The 9062-nt window shown below is 51.8% G+C and overlaps 1 long non-coding RNA gene across 1 annotated transcript; it reads right to left on the reverse strand.

The window, feature by feature from the left end:
• Positions 1-5679: 5679 nt before the first annotated feature.
• Positions 5680-8507, reverse strand: LOC140699189 (uncharacterized). Its single transcript, XR_012077198.1, has 3 exons — positions 8424-8507; positions 7490-7740; positions 5680-7141 (listed from the first exon to the last, which is right to left on the reverse strand). It is a non-coding gene; the product is annotated as an uncharacterized lncRNA (long non-coding RNA).
• Between the last annotated feature and the right edge of the window lie 555 nt (positions 8508-9062).

Consider the following 9062-nt stretch of genomic DNA (forward strand, 5'->3'; position numbering starts at 1 on the left):
TAGTATGCTAATCGCTATGTCCATTCCATTTAGCTGGAAACAACATTCTTTCATCCCCTGTAGTGACTACCTAGTATTCCGAGGTGTGCATATACCACGTCTTCGTTACCCACTCACTGCAGATAGACCCTGACTGCGCTTCGTAAACAGAGCTGACGTGAATATTGAGCTGTATGTCTGGGAAGTCTAGAGATTATTATACTACATGAAGTAAGTCAGACAAAGAGAAATATTATATGATATAATTAAGATGAGGAATCTAAACAAAGGTAAAAGTGATTCCATTTTATAATGAAGTCACTGGGAGAAACTGCATCGTGGGGATTTCAAGCAAGATGCAGTACTACTGGTGACAAAGAAAGACTCTGCCTGTTGACCTGGACTCCTTTAATACTGGGTTTGGATAAAAGCTGACAGCCAGCCTGACGCTTGGGGAGAGTGACTTAAGGACATGAACATAAAGGGAGCAGCAAATGAGACTCACAAGCCTGTCTGGTGATGGCAGCCATCGCCTGTCTGTCTGTCCCTGAGCCACTGTGCATCCAGCCAGAGAAGCCCAGCCTGCCATTCTGGGTGCCCCATGAAGGGGACATTCTCCTGCCTCCAGCACTGTGGTACTGAGCGTAGACAGTTGAGCCAGACTGTCTATGAGTCTTTGACCCCATCTCCAGCCCCTGCTTCCTGTATAGCCTGAGTCATGGTGCTCTGACCTCCTAGCCAAGACCTCAACCCCTTTCATCAGCTTTCCTTTGGAAATTAGAAACCCTCAGGCCTCAGGATGCTCTTGCCCAACCCTCCCATGTGCGGGCAGTTTTCTGCTGGCCACACAGAGAGTGAGCACTGGCTTATAAGCCTGAAAACACAACACACAGACACACAGACATGAAGATTGACATTAAATATGGGCCATGGGGTGGGATCAAGAGAAAAACAGACACAGAGGAGGAAATAAGAGGGAGAAACGGTATTGGAGTCATCATCTAAATGTGAGACCACTCCTACACTTTTCAGGTCTTATCTGACAAGTGCTTGAGGACGTCCCTAGAAGTACCGTGTAGAATCACCCCCACTATGCAGGTGGGGAGACAGACAGGCATGGACAGACACCAGGAATTATCCAGGATGGAGAACAGGTAAGGAGGAGGAACTGAGTCTGGAAGCCAAGGCGTCCCCTCGCAGCTGCACACAGAGCCTCCCTGGGATCCATGGAGAGGGCACGGCTGCTGTAACTGGAAGAGGTGGGTCTGCATGGACAAGGGGGTGAGCAGGCAGCAGCCCACAGGGCTGTGTGTGGAGGTGTTGTCTGAGGAGGGGATTCCAGGAAGTGGACCCCAGGAAGTGACATCACTTCCTTGATAACAGACCCCAACAGAATTGGAACCCAGTAACCAGGCACCCACATTCCAGTGACGGCCCTTGTGCCAGCTCACTTGGCTGGAGACAGTTCACAGAGAAACATGTTCTCCTTCTGTGTCCTGAACTCCTGGGCTTCACCTTCAGGAAAACCTGGCATGAGAGGTGTCTCAGAGGTTGTAGGTTTTGGTTCAGCCAGCAACCAGGGCACCTCTGTGCTTTAAACAGGAGGTCACCTAAGGTAAAAAAATGTGGCCTGGAGCAGGCCAATCTGGGCCCATCCTCCTCTGGGAGCCCTCCCTGGGCAGGCCCACTTCAATTCATCTCTGTGTGGGGGAAGGGGGACTTGAGGGGAGGTGTCCCCTCTGGGCTGGAACAGGTTGTCAAGCGCTTGGTAACCTGGTGGTCCTGTCATGGCCACACCCAAGGACACGGCTGGCCAGGGAGAAAGAGGACGCCTGAGGGACATCTTACATGTGCCAGTGGGAATCCAAGGACTTCAGGTTGTCAGCTTTTTTGTCACTAATGTAGATCTGTGCAGAGTGGTATGTGTGAGTCTGGGGTGGAGATGTCCTGTGGATCTGAGAATCAGCCGAGACATTCAGAAAGGGCTCTGAGGTTTCTGCCTGGTTCCTGGGGACTGTGTTTGCAGGACTCCACACAGGAGATCACACAGGACCTTGTTCATGGAGTCCCCTGCTCCATCTCCTTGTAAGAGTAGCAGCAGTCCCAAGACACCAACAGAACCCAGGACGGGCTCAGGGTGAGTGCAAGTAAGGAGACTCTACACCCTGGAAGCCCTGGGTCCAAGAACTGCCCTCCACCTCTCCTGGTCTCCCTCTTGAGACCTGCTGGCAAAGGAATTTGATTCCCCATCTCTCCCACCCACCCTCACAGTCCAGGCTCTGCCCTGGCCAGATGCAAAGTCAATGTCCACATATGAGACAGAATCTCTGGAAGAGCCTTTGATAGAATTTCAGTTCATGTTACGTCAAGGGTGTTTCTGTATTTTTGTACAGATTTTCATGTTTTCCTTCCATCCCATGTGTCCATGTTGGCCCGACAATCCTGATCCCACACAGTCCAGGATCAGCCTCTGGGTTCTCATCTCTAAAATGAGATGCTTTGATAGCAGTCAAGGGGATGATGTAGTTAATAGAGGGAAGTGCTGTCAATACTGGGCTGACACAATGATCGGAGAAACTGGTACACTTAGTCATCACCCACTGACACTTTTCCTGCTGATACTGAGAAACTTTATTCTGCCGAGAGCTCTCTTGTCCCATCTCTTGTCACAAGTCCCTGAGGCTTGTAGATTGAATCTGAGCTTCAGCCCTAAATCCCGTGGTGGTCTACGGTGTTGCATCTGATTCATGTCTCTCCTCTGTTCCACCCCAGGGGGAAGATGTGTCAACAGGGAGCAGGAATGAGGACTGCATGGTGTGGAGCATCCAGAGAGACAGACTGGAGATGCTTGTGGCAAATCTGGTGCCTGCTGTCCTGGGAAGCAACCTCTCCTACCTACATACACTCCTGGGCACCTACAGAACTTTGGCCACTGCCTACAAGGTGCTTAACCTTCTATTCCAAAGGTGAGCACTCTGCCCTCATGGGACATCAGTGATGCAGCCACATACTAGTGGTGAGATGTGGGAATGTCACTCCACCAATGTGAACCTCGTTTGCTGCTTTGTACCCTCAGGTGAGAGAGCATCGGGCCCTAGGATGATACTAAGAACAGAGAGGGCCCTTCGTGGAAAGTGCTTTCTGGGGCCCTGGCCCCTGGAAAGGTCAGCAGGAGGGGCTGTGGTTGTGCCAACTGGTCATCTCCTCCTGCCCTTGAGGCGGCCTCTGCCTCCTGCATCACTGAATGTGGCCTTGGGTTAAAATGTTTTCCTATTTCAAGTGTAATTTGTGATTCCATTAGCTGCCCCTGTCCTAGGTCAATGAGAGCAGGGATCCCTGGGTGGGAGAAGTGGGGTCCTAGTCCCACTCAGTTCTGTGTGGTGGGGTTGTTTGGGCTCATTCATTCCTCAAGTATATAGGAAGTCCACCAGGGACAGGCACATTTATAGGAATAACAACCATTTAATGCACTGAGCAGACAACAGCCCTGCCCTCCAGGGCTTCCATACTCCCGGGAATCACACTGTCACACTAGATGTCACATCCAGCTAGTGTGCTCAGGACAGTCCATGTGACACCATCCTGGCTTACAACCTTCCTTACATCCTTCCTTACACTGATGTGGATGGACCCCTGTATGAGCTGAAATGGGGAGTTTCTTTGATTGAAGAGAGGGGCTCCCTTGCCTAAATAAGTATGGAGCTGTGGACTGTGTTGATAAGTTGGGGGGGCAAACCCTGAATCCCACACATCCTATGATTTTGGCTTGAGAGTAGAAGTCTTAGGGTTTCTTCTGGCAAATGGGAAAGGTCTCTGGAGACCCAGAGAGCTGTTGTTGTGGCTGTGGTACTGTGAGAAGCATCTGGGAGGTCAGAGGTCAGAGTCAGCCCCTAAGTGAACCCACAGCCATCCCCTCTTCATCCCAGCCCTATCCCCACCCACTTCCTGGGACCCAGAACATAATGGGTGGAGAGCATCCTGCCCACACTCTGGTGAAGCCTTAATGGTGGGGACTCAGCTGGTGCTCAGGGGACCCAGTGAGCCTCAGGGGACAGCTGAGTCCACCCTGTGGGAGGTGAGTGGCAGGGACAGGAGGAGACCCAGGCAGGGTCCCTGGAGGATTAGGCAAAAGGCAGGGACAGGAGCTAAAGTCTGAGGTGTGAGGAGGCCCGTGGGCAGCCTGGGGGGCAGACACAGCCTGTCTGTTCCCTCCTGGGTCAGACACTCATAGAGCAGCTCCTGTTTCCCCAAAAGGGCAGTGCCGAGAGCAGACAGCCTGCCTGTCCTCACAGAGGTGCCACCCAGTGGGGAGGGGCTGGGGGGACAGAGCAGTGTGTCAGACATCCCTGAAAAGGGGAGAAGTGGTCAAACCACAGATAAAGGGATTTCCCTTCAGAAGGCTTGTAGCAGCCCCTCCTCTGAGTCCAGGCCCTCCTCTGCACAGACTGCCAGGTGAGATGGGACATGGAGCAAAACTGGCCTCTGGATGGGCAGAAGCCAAGGGCAGAGTGGCCCATGTCCCCGCAGGGCTGCCATGAAAGCACAGCATGGAAGGCAAGGCCAGGTCTGTCACTCTGCTTCTCCACTACTACCCCCAGGGCCATGTCCTCCATCGTGGGCACCTGGCTGCGCCAGTACCCAGAGGATTTCCACCAGCCTGCAGAATTTCCCTGCCTGAAGATGGTACTGGCTTATGCAGAGCTGAGCATGCCTGGCTCAGACCTGGAGCACCAGGCCCATCTTCTGGCAGAGCTGGGGCTCCCAGAGGAAGATGGTGATGGTGGGGAGGATGCAGAGTCGGTGATGGGCTGAGTCAGGAGGGGAAAGAACTGGACCACACAGAGCAGAGCCTCCTGAGGATGGAACTGGACCAGGAGCAATGGGGAGCCTCAGATCATTTGCCTTGGACTGCATCTGAGAATGCTTCTTGGGCATGGGATCTTGGACTGAGGCTTCACTGACTGTCAGTGAGGGCTTTCCTATTTTGGGGAGACATGTGGAAAAGCAGTCTTATTGATGAGAGTTTCCCTTCTTGGAGCTACAGCAGCAGCTCAGAGCAAGCTCTGGAAGCACCTGGAGACCTAAAGCCTGCTGCACCTCTCCTGCCCAGGACAGCTCCAGAGCCAGAGCAAGCTCAAGCCACAGCCCTTGCTCAAGTTCAAGGGCCAGACGAAGGGATACACCAACTCCAAAACCAGAGCCAGAGCCTGCTCCCGCCCCAGCTCTCATTTAAGTTCAAAGACAGGAAAAGTACCTGCACAGGCTCCAATTCTAGAGGAGGTTCAGGCAACAGCTGTCCTCCATCTCAGAGCCCGAAAATCAGGAACAGCTGCTCTAGCACTTCCTCTACCACCTCAGCCAGCCGCCTGCCCGGCCTCACATCCAGAGCCTCAGCCAACCTCAGCCAGAGCTCCCCCACTGGCCCTGGGGCACCACTGTGCTTTGGCCCAGCTGTGACCCCACAGGGTTATCCAGTTCTAGATCAGAGACCACAACACACCCACTTCTCCTAGTTACTCAGGTGCTAGAGTCAGGTCCTCCCAGGATATACCTAGAGCTGCTACCCAATCAGCAAGGAGCACCAGCACACGCAGTGCCTTCAGGGCCGCGGGCTGAGCTGCCCCGGGTGCCAGCAGCCACACTGGAGATGTCCTTCCCATTCCCTGTAATTCCTTCTTTAAAAAAAATAAATTTGTTATATTACATACACTAAATTATTTATTCTATGACATAGTGACTTTAAAGTTTAATTTTTTGATTAAATTGTAAATGTACTTGGCATTAAGTACATTGACAATGTTACAATAACCCCTTTTAACGTCTATTCCAGAACATTCTTATCAAAGGAAAGTGTAGTATGTACCAGTCAGGCTCTGCTGCCTCCCCTCCCCTTCAGTGCTGGGGCACCCGCTGTGCCTGATGTGTTTGTGAATTTACAACCCCTGGGTATTCTTATTGGTGATATCATGTTACAGTAGTCTCTTGTGTCTGTCTGAGTAATGTATGAGGAGACTGATTACCATGGGGTTTATTTTGCTTTAAATATAAATTTTAAATATTAAAAATATGCCATGTCACCAAATTAAAGGCAAGGCCTTGGATGTGTTCCCTCCAGCAGAATTCCCTAGCTGCAGCAGCGGCTCCCACTTGAGATCATATGAGCAGAAAGAGTTGTGACAAAACATATCAGGTGCTCAAGGAAACTGCAGGAAGGTCAGAGCTTCAGCCTCAAGAGCTTCAGAGATGAGCACAGGCCCTTCCACCCCTCAGGCTCCCCCAGCAGTGACTCCCTGCCTCATCCCTGGTCCAGACCCCCTGTGGCTAACATCGTGTCATTCAGCTTCTGCAGGGGAAGGGACTCTGCCTTTTGCCCTAAACCGCAAATGGGGAGGAAGGAGGGCCAATATGTCCATCAATGTAAGGTCAAGGGGGTCCCATGTTTTGAGTTAGTGAGTGAGATGATGGTCAGTGACCTCCCTCCTCTCCACCCAGAGTTGGAGCCCCCGATGCAGAGAACATAGATCCTCACAAAAAGGAAATTCCAAGCTCTCCCAGGAGGGGAAAAACAGAAGCCCCTGTTTAAATTGGGAGCAGATGAAGCAGAGATCCAAGGGCCCAGGGGAAGGCCTGCTTGGGCTGAGGCTCTACCCTGAGGCTTAGGAGCACAGGCTAAGTGCTGGTTTGTAGGATGTTACTAAGAATCATCATTGCAGAGTCTGTATGTAAAACCAAATTTGCCCCCAGAAAACACATTCAGTACAGATCCTCAAACATCCCTTTTCTACCTTAGATCCTGTAGAAGGTTGAGATGTGTAGCTCATAAGTAGAGAGAATGATAGAGGATGGGGTGTCCACAGAGTCAGGGCAGTTCAGGTTGTCTGACTTGGCAGGAGGGGACCACTCTCCTTGGATGCCGATATTTCCCTAATAGAGCAGAAACCCAGAATACCACAGGCGTAGAGTGGTAAGGTTTTTCCTCTCTCATGGAAAATAATTACGAGTGTAGAGAGTTCATACTGTCAACAGCACACCATGGTAGTCAGCCATTATCCATCTTTCTGCCCCTTTCAGTATTTTTAGCTGGTGTTCATCCTCAAGGCTGTCTCTTGGTCCAAAATGGCTGCTGGAGCACGGGACTTGATCCGCCAACATGCGTTCACCTCTGAGGCAGGAAGGAGGAAAGAGAAAGGGTCAAAGAGCCAACTCAGCTGCATCTACTCCATCTAAACAGCCTCCCTCAAACCCACACAGTCCACACAATCCTATTGCTCACTTCTAATCTGCCTGAAGTTCATCTGGACACTTTCAGCTATAAGAGACCTTAGGAAGTCAACCATTGTTATGGAGAATTTCTGTCTTCATTTAGACCATTTTTCTCTTCTTAAGTAAAAAAAAAAAAAAAGAATAAAAGCCATGTGGTGATGACCTGGGCTGTTTGCCTACACTAAACACCAAGAAGAAGGGGAGGAGATGGAGTGATTTTCAGATGAGTTGGGTTTCGTTTACCTACCATAGAGGCCCTCTGCTTGGTGTCTCTTCATTCCCAGGGGAATTAGAGATACAGTTTCTAACCAGGATTTTCTAGAGGCAAAGATTCTTTCATTTCCCAGGCAGGCGGCTGGAACCACAGTGGGGCTTTCATCTGCCTGTTCCTTGGAAGCAGCTCAGAGAATATCCTCTTCTGTTCCCTGATGAGGTGGGCCAAGGTGGAGGATGGGAACTTGGGGAAGCAGTCCAAATCGCTGGATCAAAAATTGAGATCTGCCAAAAAAAAAAAAAAGTGTCATCAAAAATTAGGCCTATTGGACACCCACACTTTCAGCCTAGAAGTACATACGACATCAGAGTGATTATTAGTAAAAATAGTTCACATCCAATAAAACTCCACATGGTCAAATGCACTACTGACTGATGACACAAGGAAAATACACTACTGAACAATTTTGGTACCTGCTGTTTGACTCAGGTCAGTTGACGGGATCCAAATAATGGTCACTAAGGAAATCTTACAAAGGCAGACTCTTTAGTCATTAAATAATGTTTTGGACAAGAAATCTTACCACGTATTTCTTCTACATTTGATCCCAAGTGAAATACTTTCAGTAAATGAAAAATAAACATGGCTATCCCTGAGTCAGTCCTGAGGCTGGGAGCCGCCCCGAGCCCCCCATCCCACGCCCCCAGGAGCCAGTGCGCAGGCGTGAGCAGAGGCAGGTGTGAGGGCTGCGGGGAAGGGGATTCACCCCTGAACTGGGTGGGTTCCTGGGAGGCCCTGGGTCGTGACAAGGAAGTTGAAGACTGAGTGGGTCACTGACTATGTGACCCTCCTGGCGGCCGGGGAGAAGCACAGAGGCTGGTAAGTGCAGCCCTGCCTGTCGCTCCTCCCCGCCCGCCGGCGGGCCAGCAAGGGGCCCGGCTCTCCAGCTGCCAGGCCGCGATCCTACCCGGGTCCTCGGCTCCGGGGCCGCCGCTACCAGTCGCAGCCGCTCCGCTGTCGGCAGCGTAAGGCCGTTGGGCTCGGGCCACGAAGGCGGGCGTTGCATGGAGGGCGTCCCTCCTGCGCGCGCCCCGGGCCCACAGGGCAGCGGGGCCGTCCCCTTGGGCGCCTGCGGTGGCGGTGGGGACGGGACGGGCCCTGGCCTCGGACTGCGGGCCCTGGACTCGGCCACTTGCCCCGAGGCTCGCGGGCTCTGGACCGGGCGGCCGCCTGAGAGGAGCCACAAAGTCGGGGCCGCGGGGCTCAAGTCTCCCATTGATGTGTCCAGAGCTGTGATGTTGCCTTTGGGCTCTGGTTACGCATAGATGGTGGGTGCGGAAACCGCATGATGTCCCTCGACCACCAGCCGCCTGGAGAGCGTATTCAGATAGCACTTCTTAAGAGACATAAGGGGTAGGATCAGATCCAAAAGGCTCAAGGTTACCTTTGAGCATTTCAATACTTTATTGACAGAAATGACAATTACTAACTCTCAGAGCGCCCCCTGCAGGGCAAGTTGTGACATACTAACATCTATTCAAAATTAGAAAGACATTGCCACCTTTTGACATTTTTGCATCTCGAGGGCCTTTTGAACAGTGTGTGT

This window comes from Vicugna pacos, chromosome 11 (assembly GCF_048564905.1).
Source record: "Vicugna pacos chromosome 11, VicPac4, whole genome shotgun sequence".
Classification (NCBI taxonomy): Eukaryota; Metazoa; Chordata; class Mammalia; order Artiodactyla; family Camelidae; genus Vicugna; species Vicugna pacos.